The 12,738-nt window shown below is 40.7% G+C and overlaps 1 protein-coding gene across 2 annotated transcripts in view; it reads right to left on the bottom strand.

Annotated features, from left to right (window-relative positions):
* NR3C2 (nuclear receptor subfamily 3 group C member 2) overlaps nucleotides 1-12,738 on the bottom strand; it is a 296,242-nt gene that overhangs the window by 56,520 nt on the left and 226,984 nt on the right. The gene's annotated exons all lie outside the window — the stretch shown is intronic.

Genomic DNA, 12,738 nt, shown 5'->3' with positions numbered 1-12,738 from the left:
CTGGTTGATTTCACAGGACAGACCATATGGTGTCTATCCTTCAGTCTTGTACACAGAGCCAGGCATATGGGAGGTAGTTGTACGAGTTTAAAAAAATCAGCCATATACAGTTTTCTAATTTTCCCATTTCTATACTATTTCATTGCCCTTGCTGTGGTTTGGTTTTTATACAATGCTAGGAAACCTGAAATGATCCTGTTAGGAATGTAAGCCTTCTTTTCTGCTGTCTCATTGTTGAGTCCATTTGATATTCTATATTTTTATAGCTTTCCTGAATTATAAGAGACTGAAGAACATTGTAGACATATAGAAATCGTTACATTGGTTTTAAGCACACTTGTCCATACTACTCAACCTTTCTCAGGCCTTGCTGTTTATTAAGAAGAAGCCAAATCTGTTGGGGGCATTGGGGCGGGATCTATAGGGTAAACATGGCTGTCATATCGAGCATGGAAGGTTGGAACTCCCGGCTAGCGCTGTGACTGGCACGATTGATATAAGTAGCTGAAATTTATGGGGTAAAAGACGGGAAAAGCAAACAACTAAAATCACAGAAGGCATTAAGTGTGAGTCATTTGATTTAATTGCTGTTTATTCTGACTCGGACAGCAGCCGAATAGTCCTGTATTCATTTCCCTGGTATATGGCAGCAATAACCGGTTGCAGAATGGTGGCAGGGTTCAGTCCATTTAGAAGTATGCTATATTTATATACATGTTTCCTTAAGTAATTCTTTCCGGTGGCACAAAACGGGACATATGGTTCTTCTGTGTAACCCAACTCCCTACCCATCCCCAACAGCTTTCATATTCCCATTCCAGCAGACAACCTGTACCTCAAGTGATTTCAAAAGTGACATTAACAATTCCATCTTAACACACCCAATGAACACCTTCTCTAGCAGAAAATTAAATTAGAGTTTACTTTTTTAAATTTAATTGAATCAACCTGACTTAACAAAAAATAGTCAGTCCTCCAAGACTAACCGCAGAGGTATATTAGGCTGCCTGCACATGGGCGGGTCGGACCCCGTATGCGGGATTCCCACAGCGGAATTCGACCTGGTGCAAAGCCTTCTTACCTGTCCGGCGTCTTCTCCTATGCTGCCAATGTGCCGGGCGGCACATGCGCAGTACAGGGGACGCGACGCTGTCGCTATGGAGATGATGTACCTCCCGTGCTGCGATTGCGCCAGCCAGTGCATGCGCAATTGAGAGGACGCCGTACCGTCGCAATAGCAATGACATGGCTCCTGCAACCATTCCGCAATAATGATTGCAGAATGGCCGCGGCACGGCCGGCTTCCATTGACTTCAATGGAAGCCGGCCGTGCGTATTCCGCGAAAATCGCAGCATGCTGAGATTTCTTTTCCGTGAGCGGAAAATCGGAATTGATTTCCACTCGTGCAGGAAATCGCGTTTTTCCATAGCATGCTATGGGCTGAATTTGCTGCTAAATCCGGAGGCGGAATCCCGCTCCATATTTGCAATGCAAATCCGCCTATGTGCACGAGGTCTTAGTAGGGTTAAAAAAGACATATATTCATCAAATTTAACCAAAAGATAAGAAAGGACATGGAAGAAGAGAAGTAGCGTGGAAAAACTCTGGACCCCTATTTATGCCTCCATAAATAATGAACCAATCACCCCCCCAAATAAAAAAAAAAAAAATGTTTCTTCCCAATCTCTATTGCAGTCCGCATCAACCTTTAGGACAAAGTTCTGTATTATTAAAGGGGTTTTCCAGGCAAATTATATTAATGACCTATCCTCAGGATTGATCATCAAAAGTTAATCGCCAGGGACCTGCTTGTCAGTGCAGTAGGCTGGACATGTATCATAGGGAATGGGTTGCATAAGTGCCCTCGCTGGCTTCACTCCCAATGAACACCAGGATTGGACACAGAAGGCCATGAAGAGGCAGCACTCTCGTTGATTTCAATGAGCATAAAGTCCTCTATAATGCGTCTGCCACAGACATCAATTACGATGTCCAGCCCTGCTGCAGCGACATTGTGCCGGACGATCAGCTGATCGCTGGGGATCCCAAGTGGTGGGTCCCCAGTAATTAAACATTGATGACCTATCTTGAGGATAGCTCATCAATATAATTTGCCAGGAAAACGCCGTTAATATTATTTCACTGTAATAAATCATCCAATCCTTATTTGAAGACATCACCTGTTACTGCCCGGCTCCTAAGATCGGCTATTCCACAGCTTCACCTCCAGAAACTGAACCATTTTTTTCCTACAGACAGAGGGAGTGCCCCCTGTCTTCCAAGGGGATTTGACGTGGAATATCGTCCACCATATTTTGTGTATGGGATATTTATATACAAGTCAATCATGTCCCACCTTAGACGTCTCTTCTGAGAACTAAATAAATGTAACTCTTTTAATCTTTAATGCCCTTCATCAGTTTAGATACTCTTCTATATCCTTTTTCTAACTCCGTGGCATTTTTTTCTATGGACTGGCCTAGGACTAAATTGCATATCCCAGATGAGGCCGTACTAATGATTTTAGAGCTGTAATACGTCCCTGCCTCTTTTATTGCATGACAATATCCTGCTGGCCTTAAAAACAACTGATTGATATTGCTTTCTGATACTTAGTCTATGATCTAGAATTACAGTACACCCAGATCCAGAGGCGTAACTTGAAGCTTCTGGGCCCCAATGCAAAACCTGTAACAGGGCCCCCAACTATAATGCTTTATTCATAGTACTGGGCTCCCTATATGGAGAGGAGAGCCCTTATGGGCCCCGATGCAACCGCATCCGCTACATCCCCTATAGTTATGCCAGCGCCCAGATCCTTCTCTACAAAACGTGAGTCACTTCTAGACCTCTTTCAGACAGGTGTATTTGTAAATGTCCTTCATATGGATGCATTTCGGATGAAATTCCATCAGTATTAGCTTTCTTTGCTTTTATTTTGTACTGGACAAAAACGGATGTTTTTTGCTCAACAGAAAATAATACCAATGAATGCAAATACAGATGAACTACCCTGTTTCCCTGAAGACATAGCATGATTTTCCAGAATTTTTGAGGATGCAAAATGATTTTTCAAGCTTTTTGAGAATGCTTGAAATATAAGCCCTACTCCAAAATTAAGCCCTGCTAACAGTTAATTAAAAAGTCAATTTAAATAGTGTCCAGGCAGCTATACATGTAAAAAAGTTAAACCTTTTTGAACAAAAATTAATAAAAGGCACTGTCTTATTTTCGGGAAACCACGGTACTGATCACATACAGTATTTTAAGTCAGTCCCCACAGACCTCAAGGGGCGTATTACATCTGTAGAAGAAATTTAAACTAGTGTGTGATGCGTTCTTCATATAAGTGTGTATTTCATATGCCCATGTAAATAGATTTTCATTAGCACCATATTACGATCTGCAAAACACAGACTAAATACAGATATGAAATACGCTTATCTTAAAGAGGCTTCATGTATATCTTACAAGCAGATTATTAGTATCCAGATACATAAGTATTCATTTATCAACACTAAACCTCATTTGCCAAGTAGATGCCGAAACACTCAATAAGTCAAAGTCTGCTTGTAACTTGTGAACATCTTCCACAGACTGTAATTAAAGAAGCAGTGCTAATAATCCATCTTTTAGATCATTAATAAGTAAGTTAAATAGGAAAGGACCCAGCAGTGAACCTTATGCCACTTATAAACGGCAACAATCCGAGCAGGAATCATTGACCCCAACTCTCTGGATATGGTCCTTGAGCCAATTTTCAATCAGATTACATATTATAATTTCTAAACCTAAACACTTTAATTTATTCATTAGGTGTCTAGAAACAGTGCCAACCACTCTGCAAAGCCCCAAAACAGCTCATCTACAGCCGCCCCTCTGTCCAGGCTTCTACTCACCTCTTCATATGAACAAATTAGGCTGGTTTGACAATTATGATCTTTTGTAGAATGATGCGGGCTCTGACTTATGATACTATTTCCTGCCACATACCCCTGCATGTGGTTCTTTAAGAGTCACTCAAACATTTTTACCACAGTGAATGTCAACCACTAAGCAACCGCCAATACGTCTTGATGGTGCCCATTATGAAGCTTTGTTCTGAGGCGCCATCTTTTAACAGCGCTGTATCAGGTCTCCAGTGCCAAGAGGAGAGGGTGCTTGGCTGCCGGATAACATCCTGGCATCTGTTCTAACAGCATGGACTGAAGAAACCATGGATCCCCGCTGTTTAAGGGCGAGCACCCACTGGCGTTTTTTTACCTGCGTTTTGCGTTTTTCCTGCACAGGCATAGAGATAACATGTGTTCCTGTCCACTGGCGTTTTTTTTGCGTTGCGTTTGCGTTTTTAACATAGGAACTGTCAGTTGCATATGTGTCCTTATTTTTCTCAATGGAAATTAACGGAAAAGCCGCGAAAACGCCGCGAAAAACTCGTGGAAAAATCGCGGGAAACGTGGCGAAAACGCTGCGTTTTTTTCCCGTGGAAAACGCAATCGCCAGTGGGTGCTCGCCCTTACTCTTCATATATCACGTACAGCATGACAGCAGCATGTAAAGTGCTGACAGAGGGAGTGGGACACCCTCTCTCGCTGTTGAAAATAAAAAAACATGCAAAAAATTGCAGATTTTGGTAACCTGGTCTCTAGAAAAAAATGGAATAAAAGCAATCAAAATGTTAAATGTTCCCAAAAATTACATAAATGACGACTACAGTTGATTTCACAAAAATCAAGCCTTTATAGAGCTCTGTCGATGGAAAAATAAAAAATACTATGGCTCTTGGAATATGGCGACACAAAAGCAAATCTTTAAAAAAAAGTGTTTTTGGTGTACAAGAATAGCAAGACATAAAAAACACTGTATAAACTTGGTATCGCCAGAATCGTTCTGACCCAGGGGATAATGTTATCACATTATTTATTTTGCACACTGAACACTGTAAAAATGAAAATTTGCCATTTGTTTCTTGGATTTCATTTTTACGGTGAAATCCAAATTGGGGGAAAACATCAAATCCAAAAAACAAATGGCAAAATTTCATTTTTTTCCCCAATCCTCGTAAAACAAATTCCTAAAAATTATACAGTACATTATATGTACCCAAAAATGATGCCATTAAAAAATAAAACGTGTCCTGCAAAAAACAAGCCCTCATACGGCTATGTCAACGGAACAATTAAAGATAAAGAAGTTCCTGTCCTCAGTATAGAAAGTGATTTCCAGCTTCCAGCAGCTCTTTCTGATTGTTCTATGCAAAGATTTGCTTATTAGTTATCTGCTTAATTTACTTTATTCTTCGTGTTACATTACTTTTTGGTTGACATTTTGAGGCTCTCAATTACCAGTTTTAGGCCGAATGCAGATGACCAATTCGGGTTCCGACTGCGAGATTCTCGCAGCGGGATGCGATCCGTGCCCCTGCAGTGACCTCTGGCTTACCTGTCCGGCATCTTCGCTCTGTGGATGTGTTGGCTGGCGCACAGCCGCACATGCGCAGTGAGGCTCGCACTGAAATAGGACATGACGCGATTTTGTTATCGTGTGAGTTTTGCGCGATCAAAATCGCAGCTATCTGCATAGGATTGCATAAACCACTGCAATCCTATGGCAGCGTGCAACAGCGGAAATTCCACGCGGAATCTCGCTACGGAATTTCCGCCTGTGTGCATTTGTCCTTACAAAGAGTTATAGTTTCAACATATGATATGGCCAGCCCAGAATTAATTAATAGCATACTGGTTGATGTATTAACAGCACTGATACTGCCTACATCAGCTACCTTCTTTCCTCTTGAATATACAGAACAAAAGAACTAATAACTATTGTTTCTAACCAAGTCATATTTACTGCCACAGGAATATAGAGGTTAACGTACCTTGGCAAGAAAAGCTTTTATCAAGTGATTCATAGATACAAAATTCAACATGGAAATGTTTACATCTTCTAAAAGGTAATTGCACATTCCCTGACAGTATAAGCATTAACACTACCAATCACTACAGGGAAATATGGCGCAATCACCAATTAGAAGTTGCAAATTGAATGTGCATGCTTCTTGAAAAAAAGAGAAAAGAAAAAAAAAACACTTCAGATGTTCTTTTTTCCCTTTCTGATGTTCAGCTCTGAGCATTTGCTGAAACACATTAAAACTTTCCAAAACTTAAATCTGCAAAACGCAGCAAAGTACGCTGTAAAATAAATTATACTAATTTAATTAGATCCACTGAGGTATTCATCTTCACATTATGTTATTTATTTATTATCTACAGGAATTCCTGTTTAATCGGTCTAAAAAAGCCACAAATCGCATGAAAGACAGGGAAAAGAACATGTGAAATACTTTAAGAAAGTCTTCTTTCATACTAATACCCAAGCATTCCTCTTACACAGACTGAGTTGGAAAGGGCATTTAAGGTGACCTCCTAGAAGATAATAAGAGATATGATATTAAAGTAGGAACGGGGGAAAATGTATTTCAAGTTTCTGCCTCATTAATAAAATAGACAGTTTCATGACTGTGGCTGAATCACTGATCCACTTCTATGGATTGTACAAAGATCATTCAAGCCGTGCCAACACTATTGTTTCTACTGTTGTACAAATGTAGCCTTTCTTTAAAAAAAGCCTCCAATAAGTGGACGGTATGCAAAAATATGGCATCTCTTTTGCAAAGGGCTTTAAGGTTACGCTATACAAATATGTTCGCATTGTAAGGTCTGATTTTTAAGGTGGAATGAAATATCTTTCTACCTTTTTAAGAAATGAGATGCTTTATTAAAGGGCATCTTGGATAACCTAAAGGGAAAACCCCAAACAAAACTGATACACTATGTGCCTAGTACAGGGTCTGCCTCTCCACACTATGGTGTTCACAAGTGTCCTTTATAGACGGATGCCAGGAAACTCCCGTCATGATGGGCCAGTTTTACACCCCAATAATTAACCAATTTTTTAACTTTGTCCGTCATTTCATTTCTATCTTATAATTTTTTTTCAGTTTTCCGTTCACAAAGCCACTCGTGGTGGTCCATATGACTTTTTTATTGCTCAGTATTCCGTTTTTTTGTGAGGCGAGATATACAAAATTAGCTATTTTTGGCATGTTTGTACTTTTTTTTTCATGGCATGCACCATGCAGGTTAAATTATGTACTACCTTTTTTTCTGTAGGTCAATACAAATGTTTCAAAACCAGATTTGTGATTTTTTTTCCATTCTTAAAATTTTTAAAGGGATAAGGTGAGGTTTTGACTTTATTTTAATTTTTTGATATATATTTTTTATACTTGTTCCACCATAGGACTTGAAGGTCATCACTTTTGATCATTAGTATAATTTATTACTATACTTCAGTTCGAAAGACATTTTCTAGCAGGAAAATGCATGGCCGCACACAACAAGGGAGTCACAGGAATGTCTCCACAACATTGTCCAATCGTCAGATTTATCGCCAATAGAACATGTATGGAACCATCTGGGACTCCAACTTCGACAGCCTATGAGTTTGCACGATCTAGAAGCTCAGTTATAGCAAATGTGAACCAATATGCCACAGCATACTATATGGAACCTGTATGCCTCCATGCCCGCCCGTATCACATCTTGCATGCAAACAAGAAGTGGCTGAACAGGTTACTACAGCTTTCATGCCCGCCCGCATCACATCTTGCATCCAAGCTAGATGTGGTGCAACAGGGTACTAAAGCCCCCATGCCCACCCATATCACATCTTGCATCCAAGCTAGAGACAGTACAACAGGGTACTAGAGCCTCCATGCCTGTCCGTATCACATCTTGTATCCAAGCTAGAGGCGGTACAACAGGGTACTACTCCATGTCTACACATATCATATCCAAGTTAGAGGTGGTACACAACAGGGTACTAGTAGCCTCCATGCCCCCCATATCACATCTTGCATTTAAGCTAGAGGTGGTACAACAGGGTACTAGAGCCTCCATGCCTGCCCGTATCACATATCATATCCAAACTAGAGGCAGTACAACAGGGTACTATAGCCTCTATGCCCCCCCGTATCACATCTTGCATCCAGCCTAGAGGTGGTACAACAGGATACTAGAACCTCTGTGCCCCCCCGTATCACATCTTGCATCCAGCCTAGAGGTGGTACAACAGGATACTAGAACCTCTGTGCCCCTCCGTATCACATCTTGCATCCAAGCTAGAGGCGGTACAACAGGGTTCTAGAGTCGCCATGCCTGCCCATATCACATCTTAGATCCACGCTATAGGCGGTACAACAGGGTACTAGAGCCTCCCTGCCCACTCATATTATATCTTGCATCCAAGCTAGAGGTGGTACAATGGGGTCCTAGAGCCTCCCTTCAAGTGCTCAGTTTTCTGCAATAAATTATCTTTTTGCTCCGATATTGTAATCACTTACTAATATATACATTACAATCACACATAGAAAATTTTATTCCATTCTTACAACTCCTTCTAGGTGCTTGATTCTTTTATGACAATGAGTGTACATTGGTCTAAAACTCTCAGCCAGAAGCAGAGCCCCATAGGCCACTATAGTTGGCAGACCTGCAGGCCATGCTGTAGCCTCTGGGTGCCACAGCAATCCACCAGAACCCCGTGATCCCATCACAGGGATCCAGTGGGTGACAGAGGGTGCTTTGTTATAATGCTTTGTACAGGCTAACATCAGTTGTTCTTCTCTATTATAAAAGTGACAGGTCTTGTTGCTCCTGTGTTGTGCGGAACCCCTGATCAGGGCTCAAGAACCATATGGTTTCCTGGGAAGCCTAGTTATGAAATACTGCAGTACTGTATTAATTTCACAGTACCATTTGCCACATTGTTATTAGGGGCTGCATACATAGTCACTCGTCATTGGTCACCATCAATAGGACACTGAATTAAGGCAGTATGGACTCTGAATGATTGAACACATAACTCTCCTGAATAAAGTACATGGGAGTTTATGTATTGATACCTGTGTTGTTGTGTTCTAATGCACAAAACTGATTAGCATTGTTGTTGAGCCAAGTGTACAGCTGGGGTGCAGTGAGATGATAATCTGGTGGCGATTTAGATAGCTAAACTCTTTACTTGGAACAAATACGTTTTTCCCGTAGGAAATAATAATTTTGTCACCAAGGGAGGAAATCTCTTGACAAGAAAAAACACACAATTATGAATGTTGTGGATTATGGTCATGGTCGTCAACCCTCTTAGACCAAATAAGTAAATACATTGATACATTTTCAGATGTAAACCCCATCCTATCCCCACACTCTATTCCCCTAGCTCCAGTACTGAGCCAGATTATAACCTCAAATAATCCAGTGTTCTCTTGCACACGGCTCGGTTTGCCAAAGATGATGAGTGCCGAGTGAGAACATTGGCACTCGCGTAAAGGGCCAACTTACAGTCTGATGCAGACTTTATGGGAGATGAACAATTGTCCTCCCCCTATACAATTTTATCATTGTCAGCATCACATCTCCTGTATACACAGGGAGAAGTGCTACAGCCAACAATTATTTTTGGTGCCACATAAAAGATGTGATCACCCAACAAACGAGAGTTTGCTTGTTTGTCAGCTGACAGCAGGCAATTTTACACGGGGCAATAATTGGATGAACGAACATTTGTTCCATATCATTGGCCCATCTAAAAGCGCCTTAAGCAACTAGACCTAGTGACTGAAATGAGACCATTGAACTATTCTACATAGTAGTCTTCAAAAAAGACAGTCTCTACTGTAGTCACATAGTACCTATAACAGCAGCTATTCCTCACCCCTGTATAGTATCGCCAAAAGATAACAGTCAAGTAATACTATTAACAAAAGTTTGCCCATATTGCACCAACTGCACAGTTACCCAGATTATTGTGCTCGCTGCAGTTATCAATAAGAAAGCCTAATCTACACTAGCCCCCATAGAGTAGGGGCTTCTACAACAGTGTCTATACAGATGTAAAGCATAGCTGCCAGCAGAATACAACATCCAGAATGGTGTCCATAGAAATAGGCTAGCCATAGTACTCCTATATTACATTACATTTATCCCTGTCACAGTGCTGCTCTTTACGCCCAATGAGCAGCCATTTAACTCCAGCTATCTCCACCAGCTCCGATCTTTGCAGTTAGAGGTCAAACAAATTGGATGGAAAATGGCTTATAGGGCACTGCCAGGAAAACAAAGCAGTGTCACTAAATTATGGACACTTGTTTGGCAAGGGGTGGGTACTCACCAGGTGCAAGAATGAGGCCAACAAGTCACACATTGCACCCAAGCCACACGGTGGCCACCATGGGTATATGAAATATCAATCTACAAACTGAAAATTTGTCTACTATCATGATACTAAATAATGTCTGTGCATGACTGGCTACTTCAATGACAAGATGTAAAGAGCAGTTCCTGTGTTCATTCTTATATTGACATTATCAAGACCTCCCTAATTGCCCACTACTAAGGTACAACTGACTAGTAATTTAATGTGAAAATTCTTCATTTCTGGGAACCACAGAAAAATACATAATTTGTAAAGCTTCCACAACTGAGCTCAATTTACTGCTTTCAAATGCCATTTAAATAGTTATTACCAATCATTAGTAAATTTGACAATTACAGAAGAACTTTTAAGGACATGGATCACTTAGTTGCAAGAATTAATTATTATCTAATAGCAACAGACATTTATTTAATCATGGACACAGCATGAATCAACCGAAAAGTATAATTCTGCATCAAGCAAAAACTAAAACTAATAATATGTTACACTGTTATCGAAGTTAATAAAAGGCACTGTCGTTTTCGGTAAACCCGATGTAGAACAATGCAGGGTAAGAAAAACAAATTATACACAGTTCAGCCATACAGGAGGTATCAGGAAGCTCCGGTTTTGCTGGCTGGAATGATAATATAATGGCATAGCAGGGCAGGACCTGCAACCTGGCGCATCATATGAGGATATGGGTCATTTCACCTAGGACGGAGGTAAACCTTCATATTATTGTCAGACTCATTACAATTCACTGCCGAAGGGTCAAGCCTCAATCACACCTACATAAGGGGCCAGGTGTGATTTCCATTGTTCAGTTCCGTCCTTGGAATTAAACAATAAAAATACCAAACTGCCATGTCCAATACATGCTGAACAACAGGAGATGAATCCCGTTCATTATAATGGGGTCTGGACAAAATTTTCACGCCGGTATTTCGTGCCATAGCTGCATTGGAAGCTCCGAACACAACCCCAGCACACATGAAATGGGCCTTAAATGACAACTTTAACTCTACCATTCCATCTCAGTGATTCTAAAGTGAATTTTTATGGGTGTGACCTCATATACAGGGGTGTAAGCTAGGAGAGGAGGGTGCTGGGAGGGTGCAACAAGTCTTCTTGCCTTGGCTGGTATAATTAGGTACAAGGCTAGGGTATCAAACTAGATCTTTGCCCCAGGTGATGCAGAGCCTAGCTACAACTCTGTTCACCTATATCCTGGACAGCAGTGATTTAAGTCTGTGTGTATTTATTCATTTCTATGAAAAGTGAAATGAAAATAACTTTAAAGAGTTTTACTTGGCATGATGAAGATCAGATTAGTTTATGACATTTTAATTTAAGGTGTCTTTGCCACGTTTTGAAATCCCTATGAGTCAACAGGACACATCTAAGAGTATAGAAGGGTGTGAACATATAAAGTATATCTCATCTACATAGACACGGTATCTGATGCCAAGTACACTTAAAGGTCACCAAATCAGAGGGTGCAGAAAAAGATTTCAGACCAGAGAGCCCTGAGGCAGATCGCTAAACAGATTAACATGCCAAGACAAAAAAATAATGGAAGCCGCACTGGGTCAAGTTTTAGTCTATACGATTTCTTAATTGGAACGTAGTGCAACAGCTCTCCTAACAGGTCTGTAATGGTAAATACTGGTACTCCATATGAATTGACAATTCTGCTATCTTTTTCCCTCTGTTACTCCTTCTAGAAATGTATGAATAAATTGTCAACTGGGCATTGGCCTTTTCCTTGCCAATGGAGCATGTCCTACATAGTCTGTCAGAGTCTAATCAGCGCTGATAATTTCAGACTGTGCAGGTCCAACGTATTTATAGATTTCTAGGGAGAATAACAGATAAATAGGAGTATTACCATTCCCCTTGTGAACGAGACATAATCTAGCACTATAAAAATCAGTGCTGGTAGGGGCAATTTATTCATAATTTCCAGGAGGAACAACAGAGGGACAGTACAACACAGAGTTCTAAGAAGAGAATTGAAGAAAAAAAGATGCTCTAGAAATGATATTTCAAGGAGAATATGGTATTTACTAAAACAGACATATCAGGAGGGCAAACATTTCATCTCAAATGTTTGCAAAGTTACAAATACGTCTTTATGAGCTCAAAGGGGTTCTCCTAATAACAGATTCCACATTTTAACCCTTTCCAATCCACTGTCTGACCTGTGAAGACATTATGATTTAAGGCTGTACACCTCCGATGTTGGTAGACATCCGTCGGGGTTCTCTTACTGTACATTGCCAGCCTCTCTGCTGTCGGAGCCCATCCAACGTGTCACCTCATGCAGTACTGGCTTTAGTCAGCATATAGCGCTGTTGTATAACGGCAGAAAAAGAGTAAGCCCTCTAGGAAAACCAGGATCAAATTGGACTGGAAAGGGTTAAGCTTCTTTTATTTCTGCCTCCATTGAAGTCAGCAGTAAAAAGTGCTATTTCTGAGTT

The sequence above is a fragment of the Eleutherodactylus coqui genome, chromosome 7, assembly GCF_035609145.1.
Source record: "Eleutherodactylus coqui strain aEleCoq1 chromosome 7, aEleCoq1.hap1, whole genome shotgun sequence".
NCBI classification, from domain to species: Eukaryota; Metazoa; Chordata; class Amphibia; order Anura; family Eleutherodactylidae; genus Eleutherodactylus; species Eleutherodactylus coqui.
Note: the sequence above shows the minus strand (reverse complement) of the source record. Positions and strands in the feature narration are given on the sequence as shown.